Genomic DNA, 26,792 nt, shown 5'->3' with positions numbered 1-26,792 from the left:
GTGATGATATGAATTGATGCATGTGTATGCTTACGTATGGTTTGGAAAGGAGAGGTGTCCTTTCGACACTTCCGTCCTTGGACTACTACGGGAATATTATGGGATGTTTCCGGAGATGCCCTCTGGACACCTTCCTAAACTGTTGGATGACATATCTAGGATTGTCTAGTAGTGTTTGGCTAGGATGTCCTGTTATGTCGACCCTAATCGGAGGGGTATTGAGACCGAACGACCCGTGGTAGCAATGGGGATTCATGGGCGCTCAAGACCGGTAACCAACCCGTGAGAGGACAGGAATCACATTGTGGGGGCCATTTATTGGTAGGGTTGCATATGGTTAGACTTGGGCTCACGGGCGCTTAAGACCGGTAACCAACCCGTGAGAGGACGTGAGAGCTTCCCGTTTACCATATGTGGATGATCAATAGGGTTGATGAGTCCGTAGTCCGAGTTGGTCGGTGCCATAGGATACGCCGACTCTAGTGTGAAGGATACCGGAAAGGATCGTCGGGGACGAGGAATGGAAGTATCTCGGATCCGACTTGATGTAACCAAGTAGAAGACTTGCATTTGGCTAGGTTTTACCCCCGACATGCGCCGATACTTATACCAAATGGTTGTGAGAGAGTGTGTTGACTTAACCCCCCGCCAAGGTTTGTCCCGAGGGATGAAGGACCCATTACCAATCGGCTGCTCAAGACCGGTGAAATGATCCGTGAGAGAATCCAAGATATCTTAAATGGTTGAGGATGTGAGTGGAACTTTCCTAAAGAAGTACGGTGCTATGACTTAAAGCATGTCCGCAATAGAGACCAGCATCCATAGAGTTAGATTCATTCATTCATTGTTTGTCTCATATCATATTGCATTTATGTTTGTTCCGGGAATCCCGCCATTTATGTTATTATGGATTTTTAACCGCCTTCTTGGGTTTCTTTGAAACTCATTCCTTTATTGTACAATGTTGTTAGACTATCCCGCAGTCCGAGTATTATGACGGTCCCTATGAAGAAGCGCAAGGCGAAGAGACATATCTCCGGGAAGGTGATTGCGGTTACCACAATTACTCGAAGATCCCGCGAGTGGTTATGCTCCGTACGATGCTTAGTCCGACCATTGAGTGGAAGCGTCCTTGTGCTATTTATGAGATCTATACATACAAGGATGTCGTCTATAAAGTGGAGAATAATTTAGTTACCCAATGTACTTGCTACGGGATTAGATTTTGTCTAGTTTATTCTTTAGAACTACTTTTCCGCTGGATGTAAAGTGGGATTTTGCTTCACTTTACTTATCCGTTTGATACTCGATTATATCTATTATTCGATTCGTTTATGATTCATTCTTTCATTATTGGATCTATGATTTATCTTCCGCACTCTTGTTATGATTGTTCATGATTATGTTATTGTTTATGTGGGAGGTTGATCACTCGATACCGATCTTCGGGCTGTGGATCACACTCTCGGGTATGCCGATAGGGTACCGGCCGGGAGGGCGTGATGATTGGTATCGAGCCCAAGGTTCGAGGAGATCCTAACCACAAAAGACAACAATCGAACATTCTCGAGTCATTGATCTGAAATGACTCTTCTACTCTTAGAAGTGAATAATAGAACACCTGAATTAGAAACTTGACCTTTGAGGTTTAACAGAACATTTCTGAATAACATACCATAATTATACTTGAACAAATGACACTAATGCAAGGAAAAGAAAAGTGCATAACATACAATAATTAAAGAGAAACAAAATGAACTTCATTAATTTCAAAAGTTTTTACAATGATTACATCCGAAATGCATAAATGGAAAATCCTAAAGTACGGTCTATCTAGGTGATCTACTCGATCTCTCGTATGCCCCGAACTCCTCTCGCTAGCCGAGTCACCCGATGCTCTATCCTATCCCGTCGTGACTCCATCCTCTCGTACATCTGCTCTGTCCGACCTCCATCCTCTCTAGCATGGAAGTCATCGATCTCATCTCGTGCACCAAGATCTGAAGTCTCCGGAACCGCATGTGAAGGGCCGCCGCCTCGAAGTGTGATGAAGGAAACTCGTGATGCACAGCTCAGCCTCGCGCATATCTCAGATCATCTCCGGCCCGATCATCACTATCAGGACCGATATCCTCTCCTCCATCCTCCGATCCCCGATCCTCATCCTCCGATTCATCATCATCCTCACCCTCCGGACCAGAGATCTCTCTAACCGATGTAGTCTCATCCGTCGAATGGTCCGAGTCCCAATGGGGTATCCCCGTGATTTAGTGTCCATCGGTGTATCCTCGAAACTCACCCCGAAATGCCCGAAGATCAAAGTCGAAGCCTCCCATAGCAAAGGTTCCGCATGCTAGGCCGCAGAACTAAGTCCAGCATGACCCGCTGAATGATGTAGGAGAGATCGATCTCGAAGCCCATGTAGATGCGGTAGATGACCAAGGCCTCCATCACCGTGACCCGATGGTGATGTCCGGCTTCGGCATGATGTTTCGCCGACTATGCGACCGATAATACGTGCGAGCCCGTCATCCGTCCGCTAGTCCACGGTGTGTAGCATCGACGGCTATCCCATAGCGTAGAGCATATCTCGCGAAGCTCGTACGGCATCGGATGGCTGTCCGGATCTGCTCTCGCAGTATCCACACACACTGCCTGTGGATAGTAAGGGACCTGCAAGATCTCAGCCAGGTGTCCGGGTAGAGAAGCGAATCCGAGTCCGGAGGACCCCGCTCCCGAGGACAAGTCCGAGTGGATGTCCCCGGCCTCGAGCCTCCTTTGTGTAAGTAAGGTTGCTTGAAGAACAACCTCACTAGCTCCGGGTATACCGGCAAATCCTCGGTGAAGAGATGAGTCCACCGTAAAGTGTCGAACCTCCGCCGGATCCTAAAGGCTCGAGCTGGCGTAAATGAAGTAGACGCCCCATCTCGATGTTACAATAGCTGAAGTAGGCCTCGTACGAAACTCGGCCCGAGGTGTGTCAAACATGTCCGGTCTCCTGACCTCCTCTCTAGGCTCGAAAGGAACCCGACCTCTGCCCCTAAGAGCACCTACGATGCGACCTCGACCTCTACCTCCTCCTCGTCCTCCCCTCCGCATGGTGTATCCGTGGAAGAGACAAGAGACATTTCCAATTAGTGCTATTTTAAGATTTGAGCCAAAAGGGTATTTTCGTAAGTTTTCGGAAAATTTCAAATTTGGGGGAAATTTGATTTGAACATACTAGCATGTGCGCAATACTTGGAATTTCATGTCTATGAAGTTGTTTTGATGAAAATCGATCGAAAACTTGGATTAAAGCGAAAAATTCAGCAAGAAGGAAATTTGGGGATTTTGCAATTTAGGTCAAAATTGGATTTTTGAAAAGTTGAAATTGGTTAAATCAAATTGTATGGACCTATCTACAATGTCATCTTGAGCATGTAGCATTTGATCTCGTGCGAAAATTTCAAAGCGGTTTGAGAGAAAACGAAATTTTTCTAAAGATATCGATTTCGGTATAAAACTTTGCGAGATGAGCACCAAATGTGTTAAAACTTGTTGTCTATGCATGGTATTGTGTTTAAAACCTAGGGAATATGTTTCTAAGCATTCCTAAGCATGATTTCTAGCATTGGATACAAGTAAAGCATGGTTTTATTGAAATGCAAGCATGAGAGATGATAATGGAAGGAAGAATGAGAGATTTACCTTGTTTGTGAAGATGGTGTGTTGTGGTGTTGTTGTTGAAGCACTAAATCACCTCAAGAACACTTGTGGGAACTCTTGGAGATTTTCCTAGAGCTCTCTCACCTTTGGAAGAAGTTAGAATGAGGTTGGAATGTGGAAATGAGGCTTATAATGCGAATTTTCGCATTCTGTCTTCATTGGTCGGCGATTGGTCGGTCGGGTCACTCGACCAATGGTCACAGTGACCTCATTTGCTGTTGAATTTTTGGAAAATGTGATTTTTGCCTTATGGAATATTGTTTGATGACTATATGGATATATTTGAGCATGATTTAAGTTTTCAAATCATTTGGACTTGTGGTTTATGTTGAATCTTCAAATTCGGTATTTTGATGTTCTCGGTTTTGCAGAATGGTTACTCGAGAAGTGGGCGTGGTGAATCCAGTGGTCATGGAGGTGGTGAAGTACCTCGGGGAGGTGGTGAAGTACCTCATGGAGGTGGTGAGATACCAAATGCTGATCGGGGTACTCATGAGATCCCTGGTGCCCCGAATGTTGGAAGTTTCGAGATATTGCTAATATTATGGGCAATATGATGCAGCGAAACAGCTCAGTTCAACCAGATGTTGGTGGGTTTCATGACTCGCATAATGAGACCGGCTGGTGCTAATGTGAATCCTCATGCCCGATCTAATGCGGAGGTTTAGTCGAACTCCTCATACTCCCCGATGGAGAGTTTTCCCAAGATGCAAGTACCCACTTTTACTCGGAGTTACCAAGGACCCCTTGTTTCCTAACAAGTGGCTTCGTGAGTTAGAAGGCTTTCCGAGCATCCGCAATGCTCGGAAGCTCGAAGATTTTGTTTCTTGAGCTGAAGTTGCAACAAGAAGCGATGCATGGTGGATTTCCACTCGTCTGTTTTGGAAGGTTTGCATGCGAGTTGTAACTTGGAGTTATTCAAAGAGGCTTTTTGTATGAACTACTTTCGAGGCGGTGAAGGATGCAAGGAAGCTGAGTTTATGATTCGACTCAAGGAACTTTGTCTCGTGTTGGAGTACCAACGAAGTTCGAGGAGCTTCATTTCTTTGCTCCAGATTCTTTGAAGGAAGACCTCGCCAAAGCAAAGAAGTTCTTCAAAGGACTGCCCCGCCATTAAAGCTTACCTCACAGTCCAGCCTATAGTGAGCTATGCTCAAGTGGTGCAGAACTCGAAGAAGTTGGAAGAAACAGAGAAGGAAAGTGCTCGTGTGCAAAAGCCTTGGCGATCAAGGAATTCTGGTTTGGTGGATCGCAATGACCGTCGTTATGTGAGACCTACACCCTACCCCACTCCTACCTTTCGGGCTAAGAGTGTAGGTCAACACGGGTTTTCACGCCCGGCCGTTTAACGATCGAAACCACCACCGCGAATGCAAGTGCAAGTGCAAGTGCAAGTGCAAGGCCTTTTGTTCGAAGCCCTCTTTGCACCACCCCTGTTGGATCCACAATCCTGTTTGCTTCTCTGCAAGCAAGCTGGTCATTTCGCTCGTGCTCGTCCGCGCCTGCCCCCCGCCCCTGGTGAAGAGTGCTCCTGCTCCTCCCTCCAGTAGAGTTTTTAGTATTTCCAATCTCGACAGGATCCAAGCCATGATGTGATTCAGGTACATTGTTAGTCGCTCTATTTCCGCATTTGTCTTATTTGATACGGTGCATCTCATTCGTTCATGTCATCTGCATTCATCAAGAAGACTAACCTAATCCACAGAAGTTGTCTAGTTGTTTATTGATTAGTACACCTCTGGTCCTTTGTGAAACTAGATAAGGGTTATCTAAATGTCCTGTGTTGGTTGGTGAGAAGAACTTGGAAGCCAATTTTGTGATTCTTGACATGAAGGACTTCGATGTTATTTTGGGAATCGATTGGTTGACGCCCACAAAGCTGTGTTCCTTTGTTCCTCAAAGAAGATTCAGTTCCATATTTGTGGAAGTCCGTCTTGAATTTCGGTGAAAAGAAAGGGTTTGTAAGAAGGTCTGTCTGCCTGCAAGTCTATGCCCTAGTGGATGATGCTTCATCCAAGGCAAGGTATAGTGGAGAAAAGAGTTGATGAAGTCGAGTTTCCACTTTGTTGATGTCTTCCCCGATGATCTATCAAGTGCCTCCACGAATGTCAATTCTCTATTGATCTCGTCCCCTCTCCCTATCTAAAGCTCCGTATAGGATCTCCTACGAGTTGAAAGAGTTGCAAAATCAGTTAATGAGCTCATTGATAGAGGTTTCTACCCTAGTGTTCACCTTGGAGCTCCTCTTGTTCTCAAGAAAAACGTGTATCCTTCATCCTACCGTGAGTTGAATAAGTTGACTATCAAGAATAGATATCCCTCCCGATCGATGATCTCTTCGATCAGTAGTGCATTGTGTTCTCAAAGATTGACTAAGGTCCGATATCACCAATTGAAAGTGAAGTCTTGATATCTTCAAACCTTTCCAACACTATTCCTATGAGTTTAGAGTCATCCCTTCGGATTGACCAATGCTCCTTTCATGGACCTCATGAACCGGTATTTCATGATGTCTTGATAAGTTTGTGATTGTTTTCATTGATGACATCTTGATCTATTCAAGAGCAAGAAGAGCATCAGTCATCTAAGTTTCACTTTGCAAAGGTTGCGAAAAAAGTTTTTGCTAAGTTTAGCAAGTGTGATTTCCTTAAGAAGTGGTTTTCCTTGGTCATGTAGTTTCAGCCAAGGTATTCGTTCGATCCGAAAAGTCCAAGCTGGCTGATTGGGAGAGACCAGTCTCAAATAAAATTTTCTTGGATTCGGTTACTACCGAAGGTTTATTGAGAACTTTTCTCGTGCTGCTCCTATGACTAAGTTGACCGAAAAAGAAGTTTGTTTGGTCCCCCTTGAGAGAATTTCCAAGAGTTGAAAGATAGATTACAATCCCCTTTGACTATACCATAGTTCCTGGTATGCTTTTACCTCCATTGTTTGTTGTGTCATGCAACATGGCAAGGTCGTAGCCTATCTTCCGGCAATTAAGGATTATGGCGAATTACCCCACTCACGATCTAGAACTTGCCCCTTTCTCTTTGAAGATTTGGAGACATTATCTTTACGTGAGAAGATTGCCATTTCACGATCATAAGAGTTTGAAATACTTCTTTACCCAAAAGGAGTTGAACATGAGACAAAGGAGATGGTTGGAACTAGTCTCCGATTATGATTGTGATATTCGGTATCATCCCGGGAAAGCAAATGTTGTTGCCGATGCTCTTAGTAGGAAGAACCAAAGAAGACTTTGGATTTGAATGCTTTGAGTTTACCATTGTGGTCTTCTATTGAGAGTTTTGGTTTGGAAATCGTCCCAGAATTCGATTTTATTCTTTCGCCATGACGCAAGATCTTCTTAAAGATAAGATTGTCCTCGAGTTCATCAGGTTTTTGACCAAAGTTGAGAAGATTTCTTCGAATCCAGTCGACCCCGACTTTGGTATATCCATGGATGGTGCTTTGTTGTTTAGAGGAAGACGTGTTGCACCAACGATGAAGTTAAGAAAGAAATATTGAAGGAAGCACACCGTCTCTTTCTTCGCACCGAAGCACCAAGATGTCAGACTTGAAGGAACATTTTTGGTGGATTGGTCTAAAGCGGATGTTGATGATTTTGTTGCCAAGTGTGAGACTTGCCAACGTGTGAAAGCTGTTCGACAACCTCCATCTGGATTACTTCAACCCCTTCCTATTCCTAGTTGGAAGTGGGAAGATATCTCCATGGACTTTGTGACTAGCTTGCCTCGGACAAGTAAAGGCAATGACACTGTGTGGTGATTGTTGATAGGTTGACCAAATCAGCCCATTTCATTCCTATGAAGATCACTCATACTCGGATAAGCTACCGCTTTATGTGGATAATGTGGTTCAATCCGCATGGTGTGCCATTGAGTATTGTTTCGATCGTGATCCTAGGTTCACCTCAAGGTTTTGGAATAGTTTGCGAAGGCCTTGGGAACCCAATTGAACTTGAGTACAGCTCATCATCCACGGTCGATGGACAATACGAGCGGACAATTCGGACATTGGAAGACATGCTCGAGATCTTGTGTGGTGGATATGGGTGGTAATTGGGATGAACACCTAGCTTTGGTTGAGTTTGCCTATAACAACAATTATCAACAACAATAGGCATGGCTCCATTCAAGGCTTTGTATGGTAGTACTTGTAGGACACCTTTGTCTTGGGTGAGGCAGGTGAAAGAAAAGTCTTAGGTCCTGAGATGATTGAAGCTACAAGTGCTATGGTTGATATGATAAGAGAAAGGATTAAGTCTGCCTTGATCGAGGCAGAAATCTTATGCCTGATAAGAGAAGGACCGATTTGGAATTTCAAGTTGGAGAGAAGTCTTTACGAAGGTCTCACCAATGAAGGGTGTGATGAGATTCAATGTTAAGGGAAAGCTTAGCCCTCGTTACATTGGACCTTTCGAGATTTTGGAAAAGGTTGGACCTGTTGCGTATCGATTAGCATTACCTCCGTCTCTTGCTGGTGTGCACAATGTGTTTCATATTTCGATGCTCCGAAAATACATAGAGAATCCGGAACACATTTTGCAGCAAGCACTGAAGGACTTAGTGCTGATTTGACCTATGATGAAGAACCGGCCGAAATCCTGGATAGGAAGGACAAGCAGCTGCGGAATCGCCCATTCCTTTGGTGAAGATTCGGTGGAAGAACCATACCCCTGAAGAAGCTTCTTGGGAGAAGGAAGAAGACATGAAGGAGAAGTTTCCTTACCTCTTTGGAGCACGTCGCTTTCAATTTCGGGGACGAAATTTCTTTAAGGGGGGAGAATGTGAAACCCAGCCCTAACCTTGACCCGGAAACCTTGTTGTTTGTAGGTCCGATGACCCAAGTAAAGTAAGAAGTCAGCTTTGGGCCATCCCGAGTGAGGACTTGGTGTCGGCTTTGAATCCATGAAAGTTGATGATGAGGTTCTATTTATGGAAACGAATCTGATGAAGATCTAATTAGTTGATGGACTTGGAGTGCTCTCTATCTTGGTTTGAAGGCATTTCTACCTATTAGGTAAGTCACTTGACTTGTGTGCAAAACCCCTTTAGGTTTGGATTTGATCCGGACCTTCAATTCCCTGTTTTGGCCTTCTTGTCGGCATTGGTCGGTGATTGGTCGGCGGGGCCAGTCGACCAATCCACTCGACCAATGAGTGCTGTCTTTGGCAATTAGGTTGATTCTTGCTCTATTTAAGTCCAACCTCGAGTCCACTTCGTATTTGCTGCCTCCAAACCCTCTGGAACGAACCAAAGCCCTCTGCAAGTCATCTCTCTTGCATCCTTGGTGTTTTCTTGACGGATCTTCGTCGGAACTCTTCTTTTTGCATCAAAAGGTATGTCTACTCTCTCTTCTTCTCCTCCATCTTTGTTTTTCTTTCCTTTTTGAGTTGAGACAGTAGAAGAGATGCTGCATCCTCTGGTGCAAACATCTCTGAACATGTTCTCATGATCATCCTAAGGATTTAAGGCTAGAACAATGATCTTAACCATGATCATTGCAAGCTTTTGAAGGATTCATGATCAAACCATGATTTAATCTCTGTTAATCTTCTAATCTGAATTCTGATCTCTTTGGATCTTCTTTCATTGATCATGTTAGTGGTTAATGGTTGTGTTTTCTTTCCATGATCCATAATCCATAGAATTCTAGTTGTTCTCTTCTACCTTACTATGTGTTCTTCATGATGCATGATAGTTACATATATGGTAGGTTTTATTTCCTTATTTAGATTTATGCTTCTAAGCCTTATTCCATGAAGACCTATGCATGTTTTCATGTTTTCATTACCAAAAGCAATGATCCATCCTCCTATAGTTCTTGTCCTTGTTTTCTATTTCAAATTCATCAAGATTCATGTTTGAGTTAATTATGGTAACTTTTTGTTTCCTAATTTGGATCTTGATACCTTGATTTGATTAGTGTTTTGAGGTCCCCTATATGCTAGAATACTACCGATGTAGTCTACCCCTTGATTAGTACCCTTTTGAACCACCAAATTCGGATTTCATATCTTAAAACTCCGATTTTATAGGCTCTGTCTGCATTGGTGGTCGACTGATTGGTCGATCGGACCACTCGACCAATCCACTCGACCAATGAGTACAAGCAACTCCAGAATTGGTCGCATTTCGGATGTTTTGATATATTTCGATAGGGATCTTTCCTAATATGTTGTATATACTTGTTTAGGACCTTCTTCTCAAGTTTGCCAAGATCTTACTTGATTTCTTAGGATCCTTTTGCGAGTTATAAAAGGTAAGGATGGTTATTTCCTTAATTACATAGATAGCATGAATCTAGTTTCTATATTTGAATATCATGAATATGTTTCCTAAATTAGATTCTTACAATGATATACTACTTGTTGCATAACTTTGATTACAGTAGCATTACTTATTCATATTGAATTGATTCATGTATGATTTACTTACCAATGTTATACAAGTGATTGTAATACTGATTTCTTTCCATATATGTAGTTACCATATATGTGATGATATGAATTGATGCATGTGTATGCTTACGTATGGTTTGGAAAGGAGAGGTGTCCTTTCGACACTTCTGTCCTTGGACTACTACGGGAATATTATGGGATGTTTCCGGAGATGCCCTCTGGACACCTTCCTAAACTGTTGGATGACATATCTAGGATTGTCTAGTAGTGTTTGGCTAGGATGTCCTGTTATGTCGGACCCTAATCGGAGGGGTATTGAGACCGAACGACCCGTGGTAGCAATGGGGATTCATGGGCGCTCAAGACCGGTAACCAACCCGTGAGAGGACAGGGAATCACATTGTGGGGGCCATTTATTGGTAGGGTTGCATATGGTTAGACTTGGGCTCACGGGCGCTTAAGACCGGTAACCAACCCGTGAGAGGACGTGAGAGCTTCCCGTTTACCATATGTGGATGATCAATAGGGTTGATGAGTCCGTAGTCCGAGTTGGTCGGTGCCATAGGATACGCCGACTCTAGTGTGAAGGATACCGGAAAGGATCGTCGGGGACGAGGAATGGAAGTATCTGGATCCGACTTGATGTAACCAAGTAGAAGACTTGCATTTGGCTAGGTTTTACCCCGACATGCGCCGAAGACTTATACCAAATGGTTGTGAGAGAGTGTGTTGACTTAACCCCCTGCCAAGGTTTGTCTCGAGGGATGAAGGACCCATTACCAATCGGCTGCTCAAGACCGGTGAAATGATCCGTGAGAGAATCCAAGATATCTTAAATGGTTGAGGATGTGAGTGGACTTTCCTAAAGAAGTACGGTGCTATGACTTAAAGCATGTCTGCCAATAGAGACCAGCATCCATAGAGTTAGATTCATTCATTCATTGTTTGTCTCATATCATATTGCATTTATGTTTGTTCCGGAATCCCGCCATTTATGTTATTATGGATTTTTAAGCGCCTTCTTGGGTTTCTTTGAAACTCATTCCTTTATTGTACAATGTTGTTAGACTATCCTGCAGTGCTTGAGTATTATGACGGTCCCTATGAAGAAGCGCAAGGCGAAGAGACATATCTCCGGGGAAGGTGATTGCGGTTACCACAATTACTACGAAGATCCCGCGAGTGGTTATGCTCCGTACGATGCTTAGTCCGACCATTGAGTGGAAGCGTCCTTGTGCTATTTATGAGATCTATACATACAAGGATGTCGTCTATAAAGTGGAGAATAATTTAGTTACCCAATGTACTTGCTACTGGGATTAGATTTTGTCTAGTTTATTCTTTAGAACTACTTTTCCGCTGGATGTAAAGTGGGATTTTTGCTTCACTTTACTTATCTGTTTGATACTCTGATTATATCTATTATTCTGATTCGTTTATGATTCATTCTTTCATTATTGGATCTATGATTTATCTTCCGCACTCTTGTTATGATTGTTCATGATTATGTTATTGTTTATGTGGGAGGTTGATCACTCGATACCTGATCTTCGGGCTGTGGATCACACTCTCGGGTATGCCAGATAGGGTACCGGCTGGGAGGGCGTGACAGGTGGTGAAGAACCCTCGAATCGCGGAGAAGACTTGGATCTCGCTTGGACTTTCAAATTTTCTAGAGGTTAGTTAAGCACATTCTCTTCTTACTTGAATTCTTTATTGTTAGAGTGTTGTTCCTTCCTCTAAAATTCTGTAGTGGTGAGTTGGAGTGTTTAGAAGCCTTCCTTTCAATGATTCTCAACTAGATCACGCCCGAATATGAATTTCTATATCCAGATTAAGGGCTGATTTTGTCGAATAAGATGAAGTGGACTTTAGATCTTCCTCTTCTGTAATCTAGAGTGTGATCAACCTCTCTGGAGTTCTAAGGACGAAATTCGGATTTGAATCATCCCAAATTCAGATTGAGAATAGGTGATCAAAAGTCTAAATTTCGGACTTGGGATTCTGCCCGAGAAGGGGGCGGTCAATCAAGGCAATCGATTGGCCCAACCAACCGCCCTAAGCGACTGGTTGGGTCATTGTGGCCATGTCAATTTTATTTTTGCTTCATTTTGATCTCAGATTTTAATGGAACTTCTTAACCCTAATCTAGGTGATCTTTGATGTCTGTTGGAATCGTTACTTGTGAGGTTTAATACATTTCTCAGTAGTTTTTCTGCTTAGATAGGTAAGGTTACAATTGTATATATGATTTGTCATATGATATAATAAACTGCTTATCACTTTGAACATGTGTGTAGCCTTATAACCTGCTGTTACAGCAGTTTAATTTGATTACTTGATGATGACATGTTGTGGATGATGTTAAATGTATATGATTCATTAATTGATATGGAATGATGTGTTTGGTGTGACTATGATTGAGGGTTATCCTTGTTGGGTATTCCTAGCTTGGGATATCAGGGATTGTGGTATGGACATTGTTCTTTGATGCCTTAGCACTATCATGGTTGTTGGATTACATACCTAGGAGGTCTAGACTACATAATTAGATACTCTTACATGCTCTAACTTACATGCTACTACCCTTTTGGCAGGGGTATTGAAGTCGAATGACCCTTTCGCCAGGGGTATTGAAGTCGAATGACCTGTGATAACGGTGACGTGACTCTGTTTCATCCTACAGCAATAGCCAGTCTGTACAAAGACTCAGTGGTCCACTGTTGATTATGCAATGGTAAGGTTGCATATGTTAGGGTTGGGTTCATGGGTGTCCAATAAGCATCTTGGGAGTCATCAGGGGACATGAGAGCATCCGCCCCATCCATATGTGGATTATCATAGGGTTAGGAAATGGAGTCCAACAGAGGTAATTAGTTTATGAGGATTCTCATTCCTAGGTGAAAAAGGATACTGAATCGAGTTGGTTGGTGTCATAGGGGAGGTATTTGGACCACATGTAGTATGTTACCGTAGGACTTTGCATTGGGTTAAAATCCCTGACATGTGCCAGTACTTATGCCAATGGTTGTGGTGAGAGAATGTGGACCTAAACCCCAGCCATGGTTGATTGACGAGGATCATACCCCTTGCCTAGGATCCCAATAAAGGTAACCAGTCTGTGAGGGATCAGAGTGACGAAACCTACCCAGATGAGGGCTGGTGTTATATCTTAAAGCATGTTTTCCTTATTAGGACTTGCATGGTTAGTTGTTAAATGCATCCATACTATTGTATATCATCTTTTTATCATTATTATTGTCATGTTTATGATGTTGATATGTATATGGGATTGTTACCTTACTGAGTTCGTCAGAACTCATCCTTTGTGGATTAACTCTATTTTTTTCAAATGACTATACAAATGCAGGAGAAGTTTCGTGTCTGGGAGAAACCCAATAAAGAGACTCTGGAGACATCAATGGGAAGTGGTGCTACACACCACGAAGCGTCCTGCGGGTGCATGTAGTGTGTTTATAGCACTTATTGATGGCAAGGGAATCCAGGTGATTCGCCATTTGGATAAATCGATGAGAGAGGGTTTCATGACTCCTTTTATCTAGAGATTAGAAGAGAAAAGTGCTAACCTCGTGAAGGACCAAATTAATAATTAGACTTTGATATTCCATCTGGTTCCACTAAAATACTCTTTTGGACACATTTATTTTATTCATTCTTTGGATTATATTCATTTCCTTTCTATTGGATTTTGGACACTTGTATTCCTTTATAATTAATTATTGAATTACTATTTTCTGTTGATTTGATATTTTGTGCATTTATTATTATTGATGGCTAAACCGTGGATCAAACCCACAGGTTTTTATGCTGGACCAATACCGGTGGGTGGGGTGTGACACATAATGCTTTTTCTTTAGACATCCATGTATAAGAGTAATGCCCAAATTAATAGCTAGCTCTGAAGTTGGAGTTATGTGTAAATGTGTTGAGAGTTCTCTTTTCAAGTAGGCAGAGGTACTTGGGCTATAATGTGAATGAGTTTTTTGGATGTTTAGCTGCTAACCTGAGAAGAAACAACATTGTTCTATGAGTTTGTGAAACAACCTAGCTTCTGACAGCGTGGCTTGCCCAAAGAGAATTAAGTCATTTGCAAAAGCTAAATGCGACAAACACTTTCTACCATGAGACAGTTGTACACCCTTGAGTTTCTTCTTTTGAAGAGCGGCTTCTAAATGTGAAGAGAACACTTCCGCATACAGAAAAAAGATAGATGAAAAGAGTGAATTGCCCTGTCGTAATCCACGAGATAGCTGAAAAGAGGCAGAAGGAACCCCATTTAATAAAATTTGAATATTGAGTGGTTGTAATACAGTGCATGACCCAATCAATCCATCTAGATGGGAAACCATAGTGACGAAGAACTGCAGAAATAGAACACCATTCCAAAAAATCCTAGGCTTTACTCATGTCCAGTTTGACAGCCATAATGCCTTTTTTTTTTTTTTTTTTCCTTTTCTCATGAGTTTGGATCGTTCTTGTGCAATGAGAATATTGTCTTGAATGTGACATCCTTTGATTAAACCATTCTACTAAAAAGAAAAAAGGTGTGGTAGGAATTGCTTCAAACAATTTACCGAAACCTATGAATGTCATTACATAAGCTGATACGACGATAATCATCACTGATTGAGGATTGTCCAGCTTTGGAATAAGTATGGTTTAAAGAATGTGTAAATGTACCTTCAGTGAATAATTCTTTAACCATATCAATGATGTCTGGTTGTATATTGTCCCAAGATGTTTGGTAGAAAATACGAAGGAAGCCATTGGGGCTTGGGGAACTAAGACCATTGGGCCCAAAACTGCTAATGTAATTTTGTTATCTATGACTGGCTAAAGAAGAAAAGACTGGTCCCTGAAGTAACCCTATTTTGAATAACATAAAAATAGGAATCATCCAAATGAGGGTTACCTGTTGAGTAGACAGACTTGAAGTGTGAGGTAAAAGCTTGTGAAATTGCACTTTGGTTTGTAAGACATATTCCATCATGGTGCAAGGATCAGATGTGATTACAAGACCGACGCTTCAAAGTAGATAAATAGAAGAATTTAAGGTTGCAATCACCTGCCTTATGCCATGAGACTCCAAAGTTCTGGACTCATTTAAGATGTTGTAGGTGCATGACCTAGCGTAGTGCATTCAATAGATGTTTCTCCTCAATATACCAAGCATCATCACGTGAAAGTTGTTGTATATTGGAGTGGTGGGTCAATTGATTGCACAGAGGTTGTTCAGTGTGCTCAAGATTCTTTACCACCTTTTGATTCCAATTTCTCAATGTAGGTACTAAAGCTTGTAAAATTGGAGCGGTAATCAATGATGTATAAGATTCCTCTTGGACCCAAAAATGCTCAAACCGAAAGTCTTCTGTGCTAATAGTGATTCGAAGTCATTCCTTAAAATCAAAAGAATATGATCTGAATGTGTGATATTGAAGTGTTGCAAATTGGCTTCAGGGAAGAGATTCATCCATTAAGGGTGGCACACAAAGTGGTCAAGCTTACTCTCGATACACCCACTTCCGTGTTGCTGATTTGTCCATGTGTATTTGAGACCATGAGTTGGAGTAACAGACCAAAATGGTCAATAAATGTCTTAAAGGGTTAGAGATCTCTCCAGTGGATTAAATTAACTCCTTTTCTATCACACCCCATCCAGCCGGATTCAAACTCACCCGAATACCCGTAGGGGTGATATCATTCAGGAACTAGGTTCATAGTCAACCCATAACAATAATACAACATAGTATAATCCAAGAGCAGAAAATGAAATAAAGTTTCAAATGTAATTATAGTTATCCTCAATCATAACTCAAAGTTAGTTAAGATCACAATCATAGTTTAAAATAAATAATTGTCCAACAGTGGAAGTCTAAATGTTATTGAAGAGAAGTCAAGAATCTAAGCAACATCCTTGCCCAATAAACCAATAAAGAACATAAGTGATGGTCACTAAGGCGACTACTTCCTCCCATGACATATTCGCAGCCTCAGAAGGCTTGGACATTGTAGGCACAGTCCGCACAGAAACACGTCTCGCCATATATCTCTATGTCCTCTCCCACATGTCCCTCGAAGGATTTTGTCGGTGGCGGAGCCTTCATGAAAAAATAGTCCTTATAACTTGCAATGGAATCTAAAAGGAGATACACATAAAGGGATGAGTTCCACAGAATTCAATGAGGTTAACATAATCTCACATCGTGCAATAGTCACACGCATTTATATACAATATAGACATAATGGAAAATGAATGATTAAAGATAATGATGATGATGCAAGAATAATCCTAGATTCTAATGAATGCAGTCCTATTGTTGGCATGCATTAAGTTACAACACCAGCCTCATTTGGACAGTTTCATCATTCTCCCTCAAGGACTTGTTACTTCTTTTGGGTTCTCCGCGACTTTGGATTCAAATCACATCATACCTTGGTTGGGAATTAAGTTACTATTCTTTCACTATCACCATTAGGTCAGAGAACTGGCATGTGTCAAGGACAATCTAGCTCAATGCAAAGTCAACTATGCCTCGTGTTACATATGGTCCGGATACCTTCTCTCATACCTAGTGCTATTTTGATCTACGTATCCTTCCCACCTAAGGATATTGTTCCTTATGAAAATCGCACATCATGTTGGACTAACATCTCGTTACCTTATGGTTGTCTACATATGCATAAGCAGATGCTCTTGTGGCTTTTTCATAGAAATCACACATCGTACTGAAAGTATCACGAGTTCAACACTACATATGCAACCTTCCCATTTGTATGACGATAGTGGGCTTGAGCATCCTCATGGAAGTCCCACATCGTGCTAGATGACAAAACACAAAGAAATTTACAAGATTCTAAAAGCCTACTCCTTGGGAGTTATGATGAATTTCCCACAATTGTCTTATTCATCTTGGGGAGAATTGCATTGAATTTATAGTAGAGTATATAACTATGTTGTTATACTTAGATAACAATCAGAAAAAAATACAAAATAAATCAGAATATTCTACAATATTATTTGTGTCTCTTGCTATGAATAGAACACACAATCTTTTATATAATATTTTAAAATAGGGATAATTACTGTTGCCCCCTTGTACTCTGATTTTATTACTATTTTATCCCCTCTACTTTTTAAAATTGCTAATCCAACCTTTAACTTTGTCTAAAATTACTAATGCCCCCTTCCGTTAAGCTCAGTTAGTTTCCTGATGATGTGGCATCTATATGTTTTTTAAAAAACCCAAAAATAACCCTACAATTATCTCTTTACTTATTTACTCTTTTGCAAGTTATAATATTAATCTTAATTAACTATGGATAGAAATTAACTTTAAATTAATTTTTCTTTTCTAAAAAGAAACTACCGAATAAAGAAAATACTTGATTTTTCTTCTCTAAAAAGAATTCGCCGAATAAAGGAAATATGAGATTAAATAAAACTTTAAATAGAAACTAAAATATTAGGAAATATCAAATGTAACTCAAAGTTGAAAATTGAAAATCTCCTAATATATGCTAACCATTGTACAAAGTGTGTGGTCCCACCAAAGCTAACATTTATTGTAGAATATAAGATTTTAAGGATATAATTGACATTCAATATAGTTTCTAAAAATGAGGGTAATGTCATACTTTTTAACTTCTTAATTTTAGTAAAGGGCAAAATAAACATTACACATTTGATGTTAACAATCACTTAACACCGTTAGAAGTGAGGGGGGCAACAGTAATTTCATAAAGAAAGAGGTTTGATTAGTAATAAAATAAGAGTACAAGGGGGCAATAGTAATTATCCCTTTAAAATATTAATTGTATTTCTTGCTATGAATAGGTACACGATATTCATAATATTGATTGTGTCTTTTATTATGAATTACATACTCAATCTTATCACGCCAAGGGAGCTTGATTTCATATTACTGGGCACTCCCGTAATTTGAAATTTCATATTATTCACGACAAGGGCGTACCTTCAAACGCTTGTGAGGTAAACCTCCCTTCGATGTGTGATGTTGTGGAGTAAAAAGCAAATTATCCTCTGACATACTTTCTTCGATGTAGTGTCTACACAACTTTTTATTCCCCCTTTCTTACAAAATAATAAAAATATATTCACCTTAACAAAATTTCCATCGATAGTTCCTATCTTTCTAACGCCCCACGAATGTGTCTAATGGACATTGGACGGTTGGTTGTACAATGGCACGCACCGCGAAAACTGCGCCAGCCATCTCATGCGTATTAACGATGGGGTGTGTGTCGTGTGTGCCCGCTGCCTAGTGTTTACTGTAAGTACCATTACTAAAGAGATAATGGCATGCAGGTCACGCTGCTCTCCACCACCAACCACGATTTCCATGTTCCAAGTCAACTCTCGTTTTTCCATCTTTCTCCTGGGTTCCTACTTCGCTGCCTCACCAACTCCTCCTACCTGCTGCAGGTATGCTTTTTCAGTGTTCCTTAGTTCCTCTTTTTTCCTTCTTTTGTTTTTGCCTATTTTAACTTGATAGTTTCCTGTTATATTCTATATTTGCTTCTAGTTTTATTTTTCTAAGATGTTATCCTTTTTGTGTTGTTCAATTTTCATATGCTACTGTAGTAATCAATTGGTGTCTCTTTCTGTGTCTTTGTCAATTACGGGAATGGATTCGTTTAAGGAAATGAAATTGATTTACAAGAATGGGAGGTGGGTTCAGCCACCAGAATCGAGACAATCTGAGTTTAGAGGCACCTGTAGCTAACAGATGGCCTTCAAGATTACACAAAACAAAAGGAAACTTTAAAAACAGGAGGTACTAGAGCTAAAATATCCTAATCAATTGGCTATCAAATTGAATACATAATTGGGTTTTTCTCTTGTTGGCCAAAAAAAAAAAAAATACATTAATTGGGTCTTGATCAATAGCTCGATGATAATTTGAATCAATCTGTTTACATTCATCCTAACTGCAGTTCTTTTTGGTTCCATTCCTTCCCTCAGAATGCTTATTTACCCCATTTCCTCTTCCTATTTCTTTTTGATCCTGTGGTTGTGGGTTGAAGGATGAAAATGTTAGGGTAGCTTGAATGTATTAGGTAACAGGTTGGACGAATTCAAGAATTGGTTTCTGGTGCCCTAGGACGATTCCTTTCCCCTTTCCTAAACAGAATTATGAGATGCATATGGTTCATGTTGAAATGTTTTTGATGTGGGTGGAACTCACAGCAACTATAAGATTGCTCCTTCTGTAGCCAAGAGGTTGTGGGTTCACGTTAGGAACAATCTCTCAACAAAGTATAGGGAATGAATATGTTCTCTTCACCATACAAGAGTAAGGGTTGTCCCATTGTGATCAGGCAGTCATGTGTTCAAGGTTGAAAAGAAATTCTCTGTGAAAGCAGGGATAAAACTGTGTATATTCCTTCCAAGACCCTACAGTGGCAGGAGCTTCGTGCAGTGTCTATGCCTTTCTTTCATTGTATGTGTATTCCTTCAGTTTGTGTACAATGAGGTTTCTCCTCTGATTTCTTTTTATGCAAGTTTCTTGGGTTTCTGTACAATTCAGTGTCCATTTCCTTCTTTCCTTGAATGCGATCCTTGGGTTTCTGTACAAATAGGTTCTGTGAAATTGAAATAGAGTTGTTATATGAGATTGGCATACCACTGATAAGTAGTTAGATGCCATTTATATAATTGAAGTATGGCTTCAGGTTACCTCATCCAAAACAATGAGTAATCAACCAAAAGTAATAGCAAAGACAGGATCCTCTTGATTATGTGCTTTATCTCATTACAAAATTTAAAACCCATCATTGCAAAGTCAAGTCCAGATAAAACTTGATTATGCCCTCTCAACTGTAGTCTAACGAGCTTTATCTACTTAACGTACCTGATGGGATTTGATTTCAACAAACCTTAAAGCCAAATAAGCTAAGGCAGAGAAGTGCACTCCCAATAGTCTGGATGACACTGCTGCAATGTGGCGTTTAACTTTGATTCACCATAACTCCGAAACTATTCAACCTCTAAGATAGCTATTTAAATATTATACCATGTCAAGCCTGAATAATGATTCCCAACTGTAAAAGGCACATTTTGTGGGCCTCATAAGCCCAGATGATCTGAAACGTGTGGACTGCATACTTTCAACTTCAATATCTTATTTCTGCTTCCTTTTGCTCTTCATTTCGATTATCATTTCCTTGCTTTTAAATATTGACACGATGTGGCATCGAGATACGGTCCAATGGTTTTATCTTTGCTCACATGTAGAACAGGCAATAAAAAAACAGCGGTTTTAAATCTTACTGAATGTTGATTTTGTTTAGGCAGGGGAATCGAATTCTAACCTTTCGGCTGTTTGAAATTTTGTAATATTTTGTCTAGGTTTTGAGGTTTTGGACAAAAGTTCTGTAGTTTCTTCCAATAGAGTTTTTCCAATGAATATATTTCTAACATTTTCTTGTCATCCTGAAATGACAAAACAATGTATCCATTAAATTTTCATATCTAGTATCTAATATCTGTGTTGGTGTCATAAAGAAATTTTACTGCTACCCTAATATAGTTGTATTATCTAGTGCTACTGTTTTATTGATATTTTTTGCAAAATCACTTGAGATATGTTAGAAAACAAGCTTTAGATAATCAAAACAGCAGCTAACCTTGAACAGAGGAAAGAGAGAAGAAGAAGAAGAGAAGAGAGATGAAGAATCAGCAGAAGAGGCCTGCAATTCTAGCTAAAAAGTGTAGAATTGCAGAGCCCTTTTATTCATAGCTTCTAATAAATCTAATACAACTTGAGAGACAAGTAACTGTCCTCCAGAAGAAAAAAATAAATAAATAAATACAGCTTTAGTAACTTTCTAGCTACTAAAATAGAAAGTTTTGAAGATAGAAACTAGCACCAAAATAAAAACTATGCTTTCCAAAAACTCCCAAAACTTATGTAGCAAGACTCCTATATTAGAAATAGAAAGTAGAGTAGCATCACAAGAAAAATACTGTTCACGTGAACAATAAAAACAACCTTTACTGTTTGCATGAACAGTAACTTGAACAGTAAACAACCCAAACTTGCGTATACTTCAACTCTCCCCCTCAAACTAGAGTATACAAATTTCCCATGCCCAGCTTGCAACAGATAGACTGAAAACTTGGTCTGAATAGAGCTTTGGTTAACAAATCAGCTAGTTGGTCAGTAGAGCTCACAAAAGGAGTCATTATAAGCTTCTTCTTGACTGCATCACACACAAAGTGATAGTCTACCTTTATATGCTTCATCCTCTCATGGAATATTGGATTATTAGCAATGTAAGTGGTTCCCTAATTATCACAAAACTTCTTCATAGGGGCAAAAACTGGAAATCGCATTTCCTCAAACAATGAACAAAGCCACATCAATTTAGCAACGGTGTGGGCCATAGCCCTATACTCAACTTCAGCACTAGATCGAGCAATGGTGGACTGGTTCTTACTCTTCCAAGTCACGAGATTTCCACTAAGAAAAGTGCAATAACCTGTAGTTGACTTGCGATCAACGACGGATCTAGCCCAATCTGCATCAGAAAAGGCAATCAAGTCCATACTCTGATTTGGTCGATAGATGAGCCCTTTTTTCGGGTGCACTTTTGAGGTACCAAAGTACTCTCATCACTGCATCCCAATGGGAAATATCTAACACATACTTCCTTTGTGACAAACTTACTCCCTTTTTACTGCAAATCACTTCAATCCCCAAGAAATACTGTAGATCACCTAAGTCTTTGGTTTGGAACGATTTTTGTAAGTGTGCCTTGACTTATGGATTGCATCAACATCACTGCCAGAAATAACAATATCATCAACATAAACTGCCATATTGATAACACAATCACCCTGTCGTCTAACAAAGATAGAGTGATTAGAATAACACTGTACAAATCCAAAAGACTCCATAGTTTTGCTCAATTTCTCAAACCAAGCCTGTGGAGACTATTTGAGTCCATAAATTGCTTTATGAAGCCTGCAAACACGAACATTGTCCTCCCCTTGAGCAACATACCCTGGAGGTTGCTCCATTTAAACTTCTTCATGAAGATCACCATATAAGAATGCATTTTTTATGTCAAGCTGAAAAAGAGGCTAATCATAATTCACAACTAAAGAGATCAAAACACGAACATAATTAACTCTAGCCACAGGAGAAAAAATTTCAAAATAATCCACACCATATGTTTGTGTATAGCCCTTAGCCACCAAGTGGGCCTTGAGCCTTTCAATCGTGCCATCAGAATGGTACTTAACAGGACCACATCTTTCCCAGGAGTTAAGTCTACTAAAGACCATGTATGACGAGACTATAAAGCATCCATTTCCACATCCATGGCAACTTTCCAGCCAGGAATTTTAAGAGCCTCGGTATGATGCGTTGGAATATGAATGGTAGACATAGAAAAAGCAAGGTAACGGAAGTTAGGGAGGGAGATGAGAGTTAGAGACAGAATTAGAAACAGGATAAACAATGTTAGAGCGTAAAGTACAAGTACGAGTACCTTTCCTCAAAGCAATTGGTAAGTCATCTGAAGGCAGAGTGGGATCTCCACTAGAAGAATCCGGTCGTGGAGAGGATGAAGAAGGAACATCCATAGGGCCAACTTTAGGCTCCACTAAAGGAGAGCCGCTAGTATCGTTAGGAGGAACTGTACTACCCACAATATGTTTTGCCAACTTATGTCTCCGTTGATATACCTATAGCGGGACACTACTAGCGGAAGGAACTAAAGAGGGAATAGGAGGATATCATCCAAAACACAGTTTTCAATAGACACAAATTGACTAGGATAATAGGATAATAAGAAGTGTCTTCAAAAAAAGTCACATCCGCACTTATAAATTGTTTGTGAAGAACCAGATCATAACAATGAAAACCTTTTTGAGTACGTGAGTACCCAAGAAAAATACACTTAACAAAATAAGGGAAAGTTTATCCAAAAGATGTGGTACATGAACAAAACATACACAACCAAAAATTTTGGAGGGAACTAAAAACGGTTCTCTATTGGGAAAAACAATCGAAAAAGGAGATTTTTCATAAAGCAAAGTCATAGGCATACGGTTAATTAAATGACTAGCAGTCAAAACCGCATCACACTAGTAACTCTACTAGTAACTCTTGGGAACATTCATCTGAATCAAAATAGCACGTACAACCTCCAAGAGGTGGTGATTTTTGTGTTCAGCCACTCCATTTTGTTGGGAGGAGAGAATGAACAACTGGTTTGATGAATCATTCCAAGAGAATCACAAAGGTTAGATATATCATGTTGAACATATTCTAAAGCATTATCAGACCTAAAAATTTTAATAGGAAGAGAAAAATTAAGTTTGAATTTCATGAATAAAACTTTTAATTGTAGTTAAGAACTCTATCCGATCCTTTAAAAGATACAACCATGTAAGACGGGAGAAATTGTCCACAAAAGTGACAAAATATCGAAAACCATGCCTATTACTAAATCTACAAGGACCCCAAATATCGGAATGAACAAGAGAAAACAAGGACTCACTATGAGGAATAAAGCGTGGAGGATAAGTGGCACGATGTTGCTTCCCTAACTCACACGCTTCACACTTAAATCAAGACACAGACTTAAAAGAAGGAAATAAAATTTTTAATCTAGGTAAAGACAGGTGGCCTAAACGACAGTGCCACTGGAGAGCATCTACACCATCATCAGAGAGAGCAACAATAGGGGCAACATAGTCCAGATAGTAGAGTCCGTTCCTTTCACACCCTCCACCAATCGTCTTCCTTGTGTGAAGGTCCTAGAAAACACAAGAAGTGGGAGTAAAAGTCACAGAGCAGTTTAGTGCTTCAGTTAACTTCTTCTCCGGCAACGGCTCCGACAAAAACTTACCGGAGAAACAAGAAAAAGAAAGAAAGAAAAAAAAATCAAAGATCTCCTGGCTTTGCTACTCTGACGCCTGTGTCCTCTGCAAACCCTGCTCCTCAGGGGAACGACGTTGCCCTATCTGACATTGTTCTGCCCTCAGCTCCCTCAACTCCCATCGAAGGCTCTGTAGACATTGCCTCGGCCTCCAGATTTGAGCGAGATCCGGCTCTCCTCATCCCTACCAATCACGATAGACTTGGAGTTGCACCTTTTCGAGCTTTGCCTCCGCCTACTGCCATAAAGATTGTTCAGACTTTACCGCCTCAGTCCACCGTCTGCTCTATGGCAGTGCAGGCTGTTCGCACCCTAAACTCGGCTATGGTTGCGTGCCCTTCTTCCTTATCCCCTTTATCTCTCATTTGCTTGGATGTGTGGGTGGGCCCCGCTGAACCTGTTGACCTAACCACATCCTTTTCCCCCTCTCAACCTAAAGGCCACTTTGCCTCGACCCTTAATGGGCCTCCTCTCTTAGGCCCATCAAACCCTTTGCACCCCTCAGCCACTTTAAATCCCTTTAACCCTCCTATCAATCGTGGCCCATCCCACAGTCAGCCTCCCAAACCCAGCATAATAACCAACTCTATCAAAGCTTTAAACCCAGCCCACGACCCCCCACCGTGGCCCAACAAAAGCATTTCCACTGTCCCTCGGTGTCCTCTAAACCAAACTCCCCCTGCCTTCGCCATCAACTACTATGAGCCCTCCCCTTCTGCATCTCTTGGTTACCCCCTTTATCCTAAGTCTCCTAATTCGGACTCCACTATTGACCCAAACCATTTTGAAACGCCATCCCCCCTACATTCCCCATTGAGTGAGACTCCCTCTCTCTATCCCCCTGCTTGGTCCACTATCCCCCAAATCTCGCTTTTCTTGACGCCCATTCTCCATCTTGCAAAACCGATGGCTTCTCCCCTCTAGAATAGTTGCCATGTCCGATTTTCTCATTTGGAATGTTCGAGGGTTAAATGCCCTCCATAAGCAAGCTAATGTGAAATCTTCTATTCGTGAGTCTAAAGCCTCTTTTTGTGCCCTCCTTGAAACCCATATCCATATGGATAGTGCCCCTCGGATTGCCAAGTCCATAGCCCCCTCGTGGTCCTTCCTCTCCAATTCTAACCATGCTGCCCTCAAAGGCCGCATCTGGATCCTTTGGGATCCATCTAAATTTTAAATCTCCCTTCTCTCCTCATCTTCCCAATTCATGCACCTCCAGTTTATCACTCCCTTGGCTTCCTCCCTTCTCCTTCTCACCATCGTTTATGGCTTTAACCAGCCATCTGACCGATCCCCTCTCTGGGCAGATCTCCGTTCTTTGGCTCCCTCCTCGGATGGTCTGCCTTGGGGCATTGGGGGTGATTTTAATATTGTCCGTTTCTCACATAAGAGAGTGGGTGGAAACCTTCCGGACCCTGTGGCAGTGGATGACTTCAATTCTTGCCTCGAGGATACGGGACTCTTGGATCTTTGTTGGTCTGGCCATGACCTCACTTGGCTTGCCAATGAGGCCTGGCTCACTTCCTTCCCTGCCTCCCATGCCTTCTTCTCTCCTCCCAGCCTCTCTGACCACTCCCCCTGCATCCTCCATGTTGGGTTTGGGTGTCTTGTATTCTGTGGGTCTATGTAATTATGGTTTTGGTTGTATTTGTAATTGAAACAGGGTTTGGGTCAATTACTAATACTAGGGTAAAATTGTAATTACATTGAGATTAGGGTTTTAGGTTTCCCTATAAATAGTCTCTGTGGGATAACCTATAGGCATCAATCTCTGTAGGAGATTAGGGAATCAGGGATTGGGAAACCCATCATGAGGATAATGATTGGGGGCAAACAAAGGGTAGCACTTTGTGGGTGTGAGAGTGGTGTGAGGTTTTTCTGAAATAGTGGAACTCCTTTTCTCTCTGGTGGACGTAGGCATGGTTTTGCCGAACCATGTTAAATCCCTCTTGTGTGTTTTGCTTGTGTTCTTCTCTGTTCGTAGTTGTGCATTCCATTATCCCTAACAAGTGGTATCAGAGCGAGCTTCGTTGGATCGTCGCCGGAGGTGTACGAAGATCCAGAAAGGAGATGATAGGTGCCAGGAAAACGGAGAAGGTTTCGACAGATTGATCGAAGGTACTATTATGGATCTAGAATCGTGAAGTTTTTTTTATCTTTTTTTTTTCTTGTAGTTTGATCGGATTAAATCTGGTTAACATACATATATATGTAGCGGTCCGACTTTGGGTCTCGGTGTTTGTTTGGTGGTTGTTGTGGCTAAAATATCCACTTCTGGTTTGTACCGGTCTAATTAGGCTTAACCGGATTCGATTGATGAGATCAAAGAACTTATGGGTTCACTCGAGATTATAAAGAAAAGATGATCAACACCATTCAAGAAGGAGCGATGATCCGACGGTCATAATTGAAAGTATTACTAGCGGGAAAATCCATATAAAAGGGGAAGGAGAATTCGAGAAGAGTAAGTCTCTCAGATCATGAACACTGGATTCTTTCCTAGTTTTACTCCATTGAAACACCTCAGAAGCTCCTTCGAGCTCTGAAGAATTATCTTCATAAACCTAACTAGATCGTCGGAGACGCGACGCCGATCAAAACGATCGGCTCCGTTTCTAACCAGTGTGTTTCATTTTTCCAATGAACGAGAGATTGACAGAGGAATCAAACCAGCCAGATCAATCTAGATCTGAGGAGTTCGGTGCGAAGGTGGCGGCGGTTCAAGGCTATCGGCAAAATTAGCACC

At 41.0% G+C, this 26,792-nt stretch overlaps 1 protein-coding gene across 1 annotated transcript in view; it reads left to right on the top strand.

Annotated features, from left to right (window-relative positions):
- Positions 1-18,287: 18,287 nt before the first annotated feature.
- Positions 18,288-26,792, top strand: part of LOC149024744 (Ribonuclease E inhibitor RraA/Dimethylmenaquinone methyltransferase) — a 39,983-nt gene continuing 31,478 nt past the window's right edge. The window contains exon 1 of the mRNA XM_089144951.1: positions 18,288-18,578. The gene's annotated coding sequence lies outside the window, so the exon portion shown is untranslated. The remainder of the gene's footprint in view (positions 18,579-26,792) is intronic.

This window comes from Hakea prostrata, chromosome 2 (genome assembly GCF_041222555.1).
Source record: "Hakea prostrata isolate BN-2017 chromosome 2, UWA_Hpros_2, whole genome shotgun sequence".
NCBI classification, from domain to species: domain Eukaryota; kingdom Viridiplantae; phylum Streptophyta; class Magnoliopsida; order Proteales; family Proteaceae; genus Hakea; species Hakea prostrata.
This window is presented reverse-complemented; position numbering and strand designations above follow the sequence as displayed.